A 14,279-nucleotide genomic window follows, 5' to 3' on the forward strand; every position below is an offset into this window, starting at 1 on the left:
GTTATACTCCACCGAAGTTTTCTTCTCAGTATTTTCAAAAACACACTTACAAATGTTATTGACAGGTTGTGTTTTCTGTTTAGCTCCAACTTTTAAAGTACTGTTTCTAGCATGGAGGGAATAGTGCTGGCTGAGATTGATTTTCCAGTCCCAGCAGTAAATTTCAAACAAATAACAGGAGAGGGGGGTCTACCCCCCCTCATAGCTTAGTGGGTGACGGCTCTAGGAGCAGGCAGTGAGGCCAGCAGTGAAAGAGGGCTCCCAAGGAGGCAAGAGTTAGAACTCACGCTGTGCTCTGATCAGTGCCAAGTGCACTTTCCTGTTTCTTGTTCCCTCCTTTGCTATGTAATTACAAGCTAAGCTAGGCTGCAAATGATGTACTATATGTTGGCTTATTGAATTTAAATTAAAAAAAAAAAAAGTAATATCATTATTCTCGCACACATGCCACTCTGGCAAATCTGACTTTCTCAAGACCACTCTTGGGAAGATGAGCTGTCTGCCTGTGATGCTGATTACCCTGAGGTCTCTGCTTCAGTGTTGGGAAGCGTGGAGGTGCAGGTACTCTCCACGGCGTAGATACACAGCCCACACCTTCTTATCCCAGGAGCTGTTCCCTGTGTAGGATTTGTTTTATGGCACCAACAGTGTACCCTTATCGCTGGGTATGCAGGCTTCCTTTTCAAGTTCCCCAGTTATAAGATGGCATTTCTTTGGGGCCGGCTTGTAGGCAGTGGCACTTTCCCCCATCAGTTCTTTTCTGTTGTATCCCCAGGTACCCAATGACATTCTCTCCAGTGAGTGGCTGTGACAGAGGGTAATTTTGCCACCGTCTCTCCTCATGCCCTTGTACTTCTCTCTAGAATTTCTTGGGAAATACAGTGGTCTGAAAAAAAGTGAGTACAACTACTAGCCAGAAAAGTTAACTGTCACATATAATTAGCCAGGTTTAAAGGGAAGGCGGAGAGGGGTAGAACTGTTTTTACTGAAGATCAATCATTGAATTACAAAGGAAAAAAAAAATCAAATGATGTGACAGGTGTAAAAGGAAATAAACTTAGATTTTTTTAAAAATATTTTATTTATTTGACAGAGAAAGATCACAAGTAGGCAGAGAGGCAGGCAGAGAGAGAGAGAGAGGCAGGTTTCCCGCTGAGCAGAGAGCCCGATGCGGGACTCAATCCCAGGACCCTGAGATCATGACCCGAGCGGAAGGCAGTGGCTTAACCCACTGAGCCACCCAGTTGCCCCATAAACTTAGTTTTTAAGTGAGACATATTAAGAGTCTCATGCTCTACCGACTGAGCTAGCCGGGCAGTTAAGTGAGACATATTAAATCAATATTATTTTTAAATGAAAAATGAAGAATATGACATATTCAATAAGTAGAACAAGTACTAAGATAAAAATATTGTATTTCATTAAATATAGATAAGACAGTGAAAATAGGGATTTGGAGAAAGGGGAGAGAATTGGTTTAAGGAAAGGAAAATGCACAAGAAGTGAAGAGAAAGACAGGAGCAGAGTCACAGAGGAAGAAGGGCAGGGAGGGAGGCTATTCAAGTGAGTATTAGGTGGATTTTTTTTTTTTCTTATTTAAGTTGAGCATTAATTGTGTGCCTCAGTTGTGAGTTTTAGATTGTTATCACTTCTTGACTAACACTTTTTGCCTTTTCTAAGTTACCATTGCTTACAGATGCTGACATGCTCCAGACCATAAACTTCTATAATAGGCATTAAAAATCCAAGTCTTCAGAGGCCAAGTAGGAAATGTGAATGAATTAAGTTGCTCGCATGTAAAAAACAAAACAAAATAAATCCAGCTGCCTGAAGCATACGCATATTTTCTTTATTTTTACTGAGCTGTGACTTAAACATAAACCCATACATATATGTAAACATCACAAGAAAGGGAAAAAGTATACTGTTAGTTGCTCTTCTGATTAAGATTGGGAAATCTGACAATTTACTCCTACAACAACATGTCACTGTCAGGCCTTACATTTTACATGGTGATGTGAACACAGAATGCAGCCTTGACTTCCTTTACTGGGAGAAAGATTTAGATTAATTAAGTCAATTTGACATTGGAAAAGCAGCTGTTCATACAGCCAGATGCTTAGGCACACAGATAGAAACTTTGGATGTTGTTTGTTTTTTTTAAGATTTTATTTATTTTTTTGACAGACAGATATCGCAAGTAGGCAGAGAGACAGGCAGAGAGAAAGAGGGGGAAGCAGGCTCCCTGCTGAGCAGAGAGCCTGATGTGGGGCTCGATCCCAGGACCCTGAGATCTTGACCTGAGCCGAAGGCAGAGGCTTTAACCCACTGAGCCACCCAGGCGCCCCTGAATACTGTTTTTTACTGTTAGGGTGAATGCTCCTAGGATCTTGAAAAATTCTATTTCAACATCATGACATTGGAATTTTAGTATCGTACTATAATTTAGCAATTCTTTTTCTACCTTTTTACTCAGCATTTCAATGTTAACTGAGATAGAAGAAATTAAGCCATCCATTCCGTGATTCTAACTATGAACCTATTACATTCACAAAATGATATGAATATGCAACAATATGTAGCAGTTTATCTCTTGTTTTATTCTTAAGAGCTGGAAAATGTTCCTTTCTGCCTGACAGCAGTTTTTTGGCAAACTGTGTCTCCCTCTAGTGATACAAATTACTCTTTTTTTTTTTTAATATATGCAGTAAAATTTGGATCTTCTGAAAGAAATATGTTCTTCAATCCAGAAAAAAAGCATATTATGAAAACATAAAGTTAACTCACTGACACTTGGTGTTTACTTGATTGCTGTAGCAAGAGATTTGGAGATGTTTATTTTTACTATGGTTTTGAGGTAAATGTTCATGCTATATGATTATGATCACTTTAGAAAAGTTTTTATGAAGAACAGAGCTCCTAATATACATTGTTTTAATAAATAAAAGGATACAGACAATTTACACAGTAATGCACAGTGGAAATAGGGAAGTCTTGAAGCTCCCCAGACTCTGAAGGATGGAAAAAACCCACAATTTACTCATGGCTTATTATGGTATATGATAATTACCAGGCAAATTCCATTCATTCAGTTATTCCTTCATCCTTCACACATCTCCAGAGTACCCACTCATTTCAAGCTAGGTGCTGAAGATCTTTAGATGAACAAGTCACAGTTATTGCTCTCAATGTATTACCACACCAAAATCATTGTCTCCAAGAGCACTGAAATTTTTTATATACTCTTTTAGCATTCAAATATTTTTGTCCATAGCTTTTATTATTCGTATGGGGGCATGCTCCTTAGTTCAAGTTAGGCAAGTTGAGAAGCAAAGGGACATCTGTCCAGGGAAAAGCTTCCATAAGCTGGAAAGACTTCCCCGAACCAACCAAGAGCAGATATGTTGGGCCAGGTTGCTTCTAAATCAAACAAGTTGCTCATAAATTAGGTCCGCTGCTTAAAAAATGAAAGAAGAGGGTTTCTCAGGTAGAAGTGACAATTCTCCAAGTTTGTGACCACTGGCCTTTGTGGCTGGGGTGGGTCTGTGGGGTGGGAGTGAGTGGTAGGGAAGGATGGGGCTTCAGGTCTTGAGATTCCCTTTTGGAAACTCCTGGGCCGGGCACCTGCTATAGGTAACCCATGGGCCCAGGCTCTGTGGGTGAGAGGGGAGGGCGGTCTCGAGTTTGCTCCTTCGCAGGCCTATGTGGCACTGATTGAGGGATACACGGCCTATTCTTGAAGAAGAGGCAGTTCCAGCACCTTCAGAGGTTTCTACAAGTAAACAGAGGCAGAGGGCTGAGGACTGCCCCGTGCATGAAAATTCTGTGCCAGAGCAGGAATTGGGAGGTGGATGGGTACGCTCCCAAGTGAGAAGACCATTTTGTGCTCACCCATGTCTTCCCCTAGCCTGGGGATCCAACCCGCTCCTACTCTCCCTCCACCCTTTAGAAACTTTTTGGAGTGTAGCGACTCTTGGAAAGATTTCGAAGCTGTATTGAGGTTCTATAGAGAAACAGAGCCAATAGGATGAGTGCATATATGGGGGGTGGGGAGAGAGGAAGAGGGAGAGAGAGAGATTGAGATTGGTTGGTGGTCTTTTAAAAGACCTGGCTCTGAAATATCTAGGTCTTAAACATGATGAATAAACAAACTGCTGGGGCTTCCCCATATTGGCTGTAGGACAGCTTAATACCTAAGCCTGTACTTTTTATTAAGGACTTTGCACTAACTAATTTAAAAATCAGGTACTATAACTACACCTCATTTACAGATCTTGAAACCGAGGTACACGGAGGTGAAGCAAGGTGCCCTGTTGGTATGAAACTAGGCAGTGGCAGCCCTGGGAACTGCACTCAGGCCTTCTGGGCCCAGGCACAAATTTTAGCCATCAGACCACAACAGGATGTGTTGAACAGCCACCACGGGCACTCCTCCGTAGGTTCCAAATCGTCTGGGGCATTCGGTAAAATGCAGATTCCTGGGTTCAGGACCAGACTTGTTGAACCAAAAGCTACTGCAAGGAAGAGTCTGCATTTTAAACAGGAGAACTTCAGGGACTTTTATACCTATGAGTATTGGAGGATTACTAGAATTCGTTTGTAAAATTGATCTAACTGCTTTCATTAGTTCCTGATTCCAGTATTTAAGGCCTTAAATACTTGCCGGTGAGGCTTTTTTTTTAAAGGGTAAACTTATCCATTTATGTAACTAACACCCCCCTAGGTGATCTGGCTAGGTTCTATGGGTTTACACAGATAAATCAGAAGTGAAACTTCTCTTCTAAGACTACAATATTATGTTGATATTATGAGGTTTTAACATGTTCTTTCAAATGAGAAAGAGCTATACCTTATTCTATTTTTAAAGCTTCTATTTTCCATAAATGTGAATGCTTCTCTTATTTTCTATTCAGGAAAGGCTTTACAAATCGTGTATTTTAGTTAATTCTCTTATTTTTCTGGTAGGAAGGTGAATAACACGCATTATTATTTATAAATAATCGAGACTATGTTTTTGAGAGAAGAATAGTTTAAAAAATGTATGCCAGCTGCTGCTTTTATTCAAGGCTTTGTATTGCTCTTGGGTTTTTATGAATGTATTGAAGTGTGCAGGTGCATGTGTGTTTGTGATCCAGATAAAAATGGTAAACCTATCATTAAAACATTTCCTTAAAAAATGTATCATGCTTTTTATGGTGAGTAAAAATAATTTCACTAGTTCCTAATGTCCTTCCTCTAAAAATGTGGCAAGAGGGTTGTGGTTGTGTTCTGTTCTTTACCACTGGATTTCTTTTTGTTGGAGGTAGCCCTGGGACATGGAGGAACAGTGGTGGGAAGCTATGTTTTCTACTAGCGGAGGATTCACTGAGACTTGTCATTGGTGATGCCTGTCCCCAGCATCCTGTGGCTGAGCACCCCTGTGGTTCCAGAGTGTGTTTCAGCACTAGTAGCTCCACAGAGGCCTCCCTCTTATTTCCTCCTCTCCTATTTTCCCTCCGCAGTAATGATGTGGTAAAAAGGCACAGGAGTAAATACCACCCAAATATCAACAGCCTGGTTTAGAAGGAGCAAGACTCATGAGCTGATTGTTTTTAATAGATAAGTTCATTTTCTTTACAGATTTGGCATGTTGGTGGGGAGTCGAATGAGGGAGGGTAGGCAATGTGAGCATTTTCCTTCTTTTCCTAAAGCTCAGAGACTGTAGAGAGGTGGGGAGGGTCCTGTTCTGGTGTAGAGGGCGAGGGTAGGTAGAGAGCTGTGTCCACAGGCGGGCAGGATGGTGGTCAGCACACGGCCTGCAGTGGTGAAGGGTTTTTGTATCGAATCAAGGCTAATTGTTAGGGTTTGCTTGTTGTTTTATTTTGTTGCTGTTGTTGTTGCTATTGTTTTGTTTTTTGTTTTTCTGTGTGTGTGTGTAATTTTCTAGTTTAACCGAGAGTGGGTCTGTCAAAGTCATCCGTATCACTCAACTGACTCTAGTCACCTGGCTAGTCGGTGGCAAAGGGCCCAGAACTGTCCCTCTGAGCTGGTAGTGAAGTTCTTCCCATTACAATCCTGGCAGGTGTTGGGCGTCTAACCAAGGTCTGACCTATTAACTACTTTTCAAGGCAAAGCCGATTATTTGAGCTTGCAACAAATAAGTAAAATAAGAAAGAAGAGAGGTATAAAATTTTTTCTATCAATGCTACTTCTTTAGTTCATGTTTTAAATATCTTGAATGGAAATCTTACTTCCTCACCCAGAATGCCTGAATTAGTCTTAATTTTTTTTTTCATTTACAAAGAATGTTATAAAAAGGAAGAAAAAAAATCTCAGCAATTTTAGAAAATTTTAATGATTTTTTTTTTAAATGAAACTGATACAGTGGACTGACTGGAGGCTTGTGCTTGGAAGCAAAATGCAGAAATTCACTTTTCTAAAAAAGGTGGAAGGAAGCACAGCCCAGGTTTATTAGCGTATGTCTCCAGGTTCAAGTTTGTGATCTTGTGTTACTCATGAATCACATGGTTTTTCATTCTCTCTGGAAATATTTCATGAGGCCAATTTTTCTACACTTAAGGAAATATTTACAGGACCGTGGACTACAGGCAGAGGTGAGGTAACCCAGACCCAGAGATCAGGAGGCCACAGAGCTGCCACGAAGCTGCTGTGTAGCCCAGGTGGAGGCCCTCAGGCTTAGGAGCTGCTCCTTGCCTCACCACCTCCACAGCTGTTCACCCCTCTCTCCCAACTTTCACCTCCCTTCCTGGGCTCCTTTCTTGGCCCTTTTTACATGCCATTCCGTGGTCAGGAAAGAAATTCATTTCCTAGCTGACTTGAACTGCTTTTTGTCATCTTAGATTAAAGGTCATTTCTCCAGGGAAGCCTTTCCTAGCTCATGCGGAATCATGGTAGAGTCCCTTTGCTATTTGCTCCATAGCATTTCCTGTTTCCCCTTTCCCCAAAACTCTCCGCAACATAGTATTCTATATCTGTCTTGGCCACTAGGCTGCAACTTCCATGAGTGGGGGAATTTGTATTTTCACCAGTGTGACCCGACACATTGCCTGGCACACAGTACACACTGTGTAAGATATTGATTGATTGATGCCCCCCTCCCAATGCAATCATTGATAGCTACCTAGGCTGCCTCTAACTCAGCACCATTTTTGAGTAGCCCTAGGAGGGCTTTTATTTCAGCTTATCTCCGTTTTTAATGCTAAACCTGAAATTTGTATTTGATTCTGAGCAGTTCTAGGAGGACCCAGAATAAGCATGGTTTTTGAATATATACAGCAGAAGTTTGCAAGCTGAGTTCTAGAGCTTAAGGGTGCTTTGGGTGTGATTGAGGGAAACTGCAGGGTAAGGATGAGGTTGCATGTGTTGGATGTTTTGACCTCCTTTACTGTTGTCTTAATAACACTACAAATGTGTAGATAGCATTTACTGTGTCACAGGCACTATTCAACACACTTTATGCAAATTAATTCAATCCCCATGACAACATTAAGTGAAAAGTAGGATTTTTATCACTTGGGGAAACTGAGGCACAAGACAGGCCGGTGCCTTGCTCAAGATCACAAAAATAGTAAATGCAAAGCCAGCTTCAAAGCTCCAAAGCCTCTCTCTCTCAGCATGGCGACTTTTGAATGGCTTTTGTATGTTTTCAGGTGGTGGGAGGGAGGGGGTCACAGTTCAGATTTGAGGAAAGGATCTGCTGCCCTGAACCTTCAAAACTGCCACGCTACAGCAGACCTTCATACCCAGAGTCTCCTCGAGCAGCTTTCAGGGCACTGGGTTTTTATTTCCGTGATCTGGACACCGAGGCCTGAGTTAGCCTGCAGTCTTCGTGTTGGTCTGTGTGGACGTTCGGAGCCACAGCACGAAGGCGGCCGGGCTTGAGGAAGGGTCAAGACGGAAGTAAGCCTTGGGGACCATCTCCCTGGGCTGGGCGCCGGCCTCCGCCTTTAGTCTGGGGCACTCCTCAGGTCTCCCAGCAGCCTCCTGCCCGCGGTTTGTCTTCCCCCTTACGGTATGGGAGGAGAGCGGCCTAACAGCGAGGCTAAGGACGGAAGAGCCTGAGAAAAGGTTCCAGGCGCAGGTCATGGGTCAAAGTCCTGCCGCTTCCCTTCTAACCCTCCTCTCCTCAACATGCCTCCTTCCGAGAAGCAAAAAGCAGAGATGGCATCAAGGGCCCCTGGAAACATTTCTCTTTGCTGTAGCTAACCTTGAAGGGGATGAGCACGTCAATGCGTGCTGCCCTCTGTCCACTCTGAGAACATCCAGCTGCAAAGCCTCGTTCACCGATGTTAGAATGCCTTACCCCTGACTTGGATGGGGACACGCACTAAATTCTAGGCTTCCCTAACTTTCTGCAATTGATGGCATTGGCTGCGAATTCATTAGCTATCAACTGCATTTTGTTTTCTGGATGTGCTGAGATACCCGCCCCCCCCCCCCCTTCCCTAAGCAGAATTTGGGTTTTATATGAAGGTAGAAAGTAAGGAGGCCCTTTTTACTACTAATGGCATCAAACTGCACGTATAAAACTATGTTAACACATCAATACTTGCCTAACATTGTAGAGCAGCTCCAATGACTGTTTTTAACTTCTTGTGCTTTTAAAAATGTTTGTTGTGTGCACGGAACACCCCCTGGGTCACAGGTTCAACGGCGGCCTCCAGGTTGGTCGCAAGTAGGTGGGGGGCGGGGGTCGCCGGGCCTCAGGCCCGGTCGCTCTGCGCTGGCAGCCGACAGGGGGCGCGGCGGAGGCGGCCGTGCCAGGCAGAGCGGAGCGCAGCGCGCGCCATCTGGGTCGTTGAGGACGCGCCTGGAGAGGTGCTGGCTCTGCGTTCCACTCCAATACGTCTTCTTCCATTTTGCAGCTTCCCACTTCCCATCTGTGCCCACCCACTGGTTTCTCAAAGAATAATAATAATAATAAAAAAATTTGGCAGACGGTTCAAGGAAAAAGAATCAGGAACACGTGGGCTCCTCCATCCTAGGTTCAGACGGTGTGGGGCACACGTGGCTACCGTGTGGCCTAGCTGGCTTCTCGCACCCGTTCCCGAAGCTGTGATCCAGCTTGACCGACCTGGGCTGTGCATTTTGCTGCACGGTGGATATCGGGGTGCTAGTTGTACTTCGCAAGTTGCCAGGAAAACGTTTTCTTTTTCCTTTCATCTTTGCCAGTGCTGCCTGCAGACTCCAAAAGGCATCTTCAGAAAGCTGATAATTAAAGCCATGGAATCTGAGCATGAGTAATCATTACCTATTTTGCTTGGGTGCAGTCCTTTAGAGAAAATGATGTCCTCGCCAATAATGATTAGGTTATCACCTTGTCATATTACTCGTCCAGGAGCCCCAATTTGAGGAGAGATGTAAGGCCACTCTTTGTTGCTCAATTCGCTGATTCAAATAAATCTAGTATTCCAGAAAAAAAAAAAAAAAAAGAAGAAAAGAAACAACCCCAAAACTATAAACAGCAGTTATTTCTGAATAGAGCACAACTATATCACTGTTTTAAGGATAGTTAAAAAAAAAAAAATAGTACTTGGTAAAATGGCAGTTTTATTCATTAATAAACACTCTGAAGCAGCCAGGAATTCAAATTCTCACAGCACATTTTGTGGAATGATGTGTATACTCTGCCATCTTGCTGGAATGCTCCTGTGTTGCTCAGAGCTTTTCACTGACTGACGGCTGAGTCTTTATTGTTTAAAGATGGATTTTTGCAAATTCAAGTTCCCCAAAGCATACAGCCCTAAACAATAGGCACTTGCAGATATAATGCTTTATTGCCATGCTCTGGAAGTGGAGAGAGAGTTGATGGACAGACGCCTGGGATTGTATTTGGGCTGACAGGTCTCCTTATTTTGGACTTTTTCTCCGTGAAGAGGGAGACAGGGAAGTGTTAAAAACAAGCAGACTTAGGGAGTTGTCTTCAAGTAGAAGGCCCCCATGGGGGGGTTTTCCCAAAGGCTATGCCTGGGTCTGAAATGCAAATGAAATTTCTCTGCTTTCTTTGTCAAATTTATCTAGGCTTGGGCCTCAAAGGTACCTCCTGCAAGAAAAACTCTCCATTTCAGACCCAGAAATGTAAATGGTGTCAGGGGGATTCCTTAATGAATGGATGAAAGGCTCTCAGTACAGCAGAGGAAATGAATTATTAGTGCTTCATTGACCCCAAAGATGTGTGTTTAATGTCAGTATCTTTGACACCATTCACTCTGTCTCTGAAATACATACCCATTCTCATCTTGGAAGGGACTTTGCCTTAGCTATTTTTGAATTTTCTTAAGCAGCAACTGTTTCTGTTCTGGATCTGTATTTTGTAAGGTAAGAACCCCATCTTCCCAAATGTGTCCCTAGAATACCTGTCTTCGCCTTAATTGAAAAAAAGTAGGTCAAATTTATATTTGGGAAAATCTTCCTGTCTGAAAATTTGAAGCAATAGAAGTTGGATTTTGCAAGTTTGTTTTGGGTAAGCAGCAAGCATATTTCCCTTGGTTGGTTCAGCAACAACATTTCTGTCCCGTCATCTAGTTAGGGATGAATGGCAGATTGTGGTTTCCAAAACTGAGACTGCATATGCTGTACCCAAACTTGCTCAATTTGGGAAGCTCACAAGTACGCTTGCCTTTGATTTTTTTTTTTTTTTCTTCCCCTGAGTTTCTCTTTTGGCCAAAGAGGAATTGCTTCTGTGCCACTCAAAATAACTTGAACTTCACTGCAACTCAGAAAAGAGAAGTAGCTAGTGAAGCCTCTTCTTAGCAATTCATTGACATGCAGAGTGGCGGTGAGGGTAGAAGGAACAGGAAGGTCACAAACAGATTGGGTGTCTTCTCTTTTTTCTGGAAGAAAGAATTGATATTGATCTGTAAAAGAAGCTCACAAGAGAAAAAGCTGTTGGATTTTCTGATGTACTTTGAGCTTCTCAGGTATGTTTACTAAGGTGTGCTTTGATCAGTCTTCTTTTGATCACCAATGATCAACACTTGGTAAAACTCAACTTGTGTCTCTTGTATGTACTGTAAGGTTAGAGTTATATAAGGTTCTCTGGAAGACATGGGGCAAAGGAGAAGTAATATGTGGAGAAAATATGGAATGAAGAAAAATAATTTAGTAGTAAGACTGTCTTAGGGGTGATCAAAACCATTATGAGAAAATATATTCATCTAGATTCTTCTGGAAAGAACACTAGGAACAGGAATGGCTTAAAGTAAAACAACAAACTGAAAATGGGTAGCATAGCTAGTTGGCTGCCATGGCCCAGGCTCTGCATTAGACTCTGGGTAAACCTCAAGGAACATAAAATACAAGGAGCCTCTCTTCTGGAGCTTCTAGTCTAGCAAAGGAGTTTATCATGTGTAGCTTAAGTAACTGATATGTTGAAAAAGTACTACTCTCGACAGAACCAAAATACAACTACATTTCCCCTATTGTTCTTATAAACTTTCTTCAGTGGGGCCAATGTCCTTGACTCCTGCATAAAAACTCTGGCAGCACTCTCCTCCATCCCTCCCCCCACCCCAGCCTCCCTGTTCATTTTCAGATGATACAAAAGATCTCTTGGTCAGTTTAAGTTACGGAAACAGTCTCATTTCAGTCCTTAAATTGTCTGGTTCTGCGGTAGTCAATCATTGACCTTGACCTAGCTGCATCTCAACCTGTCTTCCCCTGGAACTATTCTCTCTACTTGGACTGTGCGGTCAGAAGGTAATATCCCCGACCTGCAGCCACGTGAATGGTGACAGGGATGCCAGTAGAGTGCCAAGGTCTCTCTCTAGCCTCCTCTTTCTGCCCTCTACTCTTCTTTAATATTCTTGATCCACAGAGGGGTCCAGAGCCACAGAACAAGTTGCTGGGCTACTTCCTCTGCACTTCTGTACCTCTGCCTGGCCTTGGGATTAGGGGTAAGTTTCACGCTGAGATCTGAGTCTTGGTGCCTCAGTTGGACTAAGAAAGACTTTTGTAGGAAAATCCTGTAGATTCCAGATAGTGTAATAGCACTTTCCCCGAATTATTTCACTTAATCCTTGCACCTGATGAGATAGGCACAATCGGCACGAGGAGAAAACAACACAAAACAAACCTGAATTGCAAGTGTTTTAAGTAACTTGCCTAAATGAGTTGTCAAAGCAACTCAGTAATGAGGTCAAGCCTCAAACTCAGGTCAGCAGACCCGATTCTATATTTGTACCCTCAATGTCAGGATCAGGAAGCCTTGGGAGAGAGGGCAGTCCCTCGACAGAAATTTGGGGCAAACAGCAAAGAAACTTGGAGTGAGAAAGGACACTCCCCCACCCCCCTTACTTTCTTGACTCCCACCCCACTGTGTGGCCAGTGCCCACGGTGCACAACAGACCCTTGTAGGGAAGCGGCGGGGGCCGTGCCACGCGGCGCCGGCCCCGCAGCCAGCACCGGCCGCTGGAGATGTGACTGAAGCTCGGGACATGAGCCCGCTTGTTCGCTCACTCTCAGTGAAAAGAGTTTTGAAATGAGTTCTGAATAGACAGCATTTTCTTTGTGCGGTTGGTAAATAACACAGAGCAAAGTTAGCAAGTTGCAGCGCTTCTACATTCTGATTCTATGGAACCTTTTTGTAGGGAGAAGGGCAGGATGTTTTCAACAGAATGTGACCTCACTGGAATACTAGAGGTAAGAAGAAAAATTATTGAGATAGCTGTGATTATTTTATATCTTGGAAAACATAGCATCTAATAAACCTACATGGAGAGAGAAGATTTCTACATGCTACACAAAAACCAATGCCTCCTAGAGCTTTGGAAGGTGTTATTCACATTGGTTTGGCATTTGTTTAGGTTTGATTAGAAATCAATGATTTTTCTTATGATAATTTTCATGTGCACATTTTCTTTTTCTCCTTTAGAAAACAACATTTCTGGACGGGGCAGTGTGGAGAAATCCTAAGAGAAATAGCATAAGAGCATTTTGGAATATATCCCGGAAAAGATAACTTTCTACACATCTGTAGAGATTCGCCTGGTTAAGGTAAGAAAAAAATATGTTGTAAAAAAAGTAGATTCAGGGAATAAATGAAACAAGATGGGATCCGGAGGGAGACAAACCATAAGTGACTCTTAATCTCACAAAACAAACTGAGGGTTGCTGGGGGGAGGGGGGTCGCGTGAGAGGGGTGGGGTTATGGACTTTGGGGAGGGTGTGTGCTATGGTGAGTGCTGTGAAGAGTGTAAACCTGGCGATTCACAGACCTGTACCCCTGGGGATAAAAATACATTATATGTTTATAAAAAAATAAGAAAAAAAAAGTACATTCAGGTTATTTCATTATGTCACACTGGGTTGAACTTCGGGAGAAAAACGCGAACCACTGATGCAGGATGGATGAGGAGGTCCCACCTTCTGCCCCTCCCTCTTCCAGACATGGGCATGGTAGCCCTGGTTCCACTGTGACAATGGGTGGTCACCAGGGGTTATTTCTTATGTCAGCTGAAGAGCTGTGGGGAACATGCGGGGGTAGGGGGGTGACAGATAATGCTTTCAACAGGCTCTTCTGCTAAAACGTCAATGTGTTTCATAGAGCAAATGTTACTTGTACAGTATGGAATTTCTTTTAGGTTTATATTTGCACTGGGACTGACTCATTTTCTATTTAGGATTCTTAAAAAATCACTTTTATGGTGCTCAGATGAAAAGTACATCTGTTGCTTACATATAATAAGCATCAAATACGACGACATGTTGAATGCTGGAGCCGTTTGTTTGTCGCTATAAGAGACCTGAAACATATGTATGCTGTATGTCTCTTTACTGGAAGACAGGCGTGAGGACGCAAACTTTGTGGTTCTTCCCTTGAGCATTAAGATTGTTTGAAATCTCCAGCTACTTTAGGTCACTAAAAATGAACATTATTTAGAACTCTCGAATGGGTACTTTCAATCAGGTTCAGTGGGACAAAGATTGCATTGGTCACTAGGTCTTATTCGGGATTCTGGACAAGGTTTTGAAGCAAAGCATAGCTAATTTATTTGTTGGTAGGTTCTAGACACATACCATTAGTGCTGTAACAAGACTGTCTTTCCAGCAGGCACAGAAATCAAGCTGCTAGTTCTCAGGACTGTGGCAGTTTTATGTGCATGATTGTGTATAAAATGAAGCAGTTACAACTGAGGAGAAGTTAATGTTGGAGTGAGCATTGCAATGGAGGAAGAGTTTCTGATTTTCTAACAGTTGGTGGCATGCATTTGCTTCCATACAGCTTGGATCCTTGATCTTTCTCACTTTCAGATAGACTGCTGTCAGGTTAACTAGGATGG

General features: G+C 42.8%; 1 protein-coding gene across 4 annotated transcripts in view; it reads left to right on the top strand.

Moving 5' to 3' along the window:
• ST18 (ST18 C2H2C-type zinc finger transcription factor) overlaps positions 1 to 14,279 on the top strand; it is a 336,134-nt gene that overhangs the window by 27,674 nt on the left and 294,181 nt on the right. For 3 of the 4 annotated variants that reach the window (XM_082720104.1, XM_082720102.1, XM_082720105.1), the window contains exons 1-2: positions 12,534 to 12,639; positions 12,872 to 12,993. The gene's annotated coding sequence lies outside the window, so the exon portion shown is untranslated. Of the gene's footprint in view, positions 1 to 11,768; positions 11,895 to 12,533; positions 12,640 to 12,871; positions 12,994 to 14,279 lie in introns of those variants that run through there. The other variant, XM_082720103.1, reaches the window with a different exon arrangement.

The sequence above is a fragment of the Mustela nivalis genome, assembly GCF_964662115.1.
Source record: "Mustela nivalis genome assembly, chromosome: 2".
Taxonomy (NCBI): domain Eukaryota; kingdom Metazoa; phylum Chordata; class Mammalia; order Carnivora; family Mustelidae; genus Mustela; species Mustela nivalis.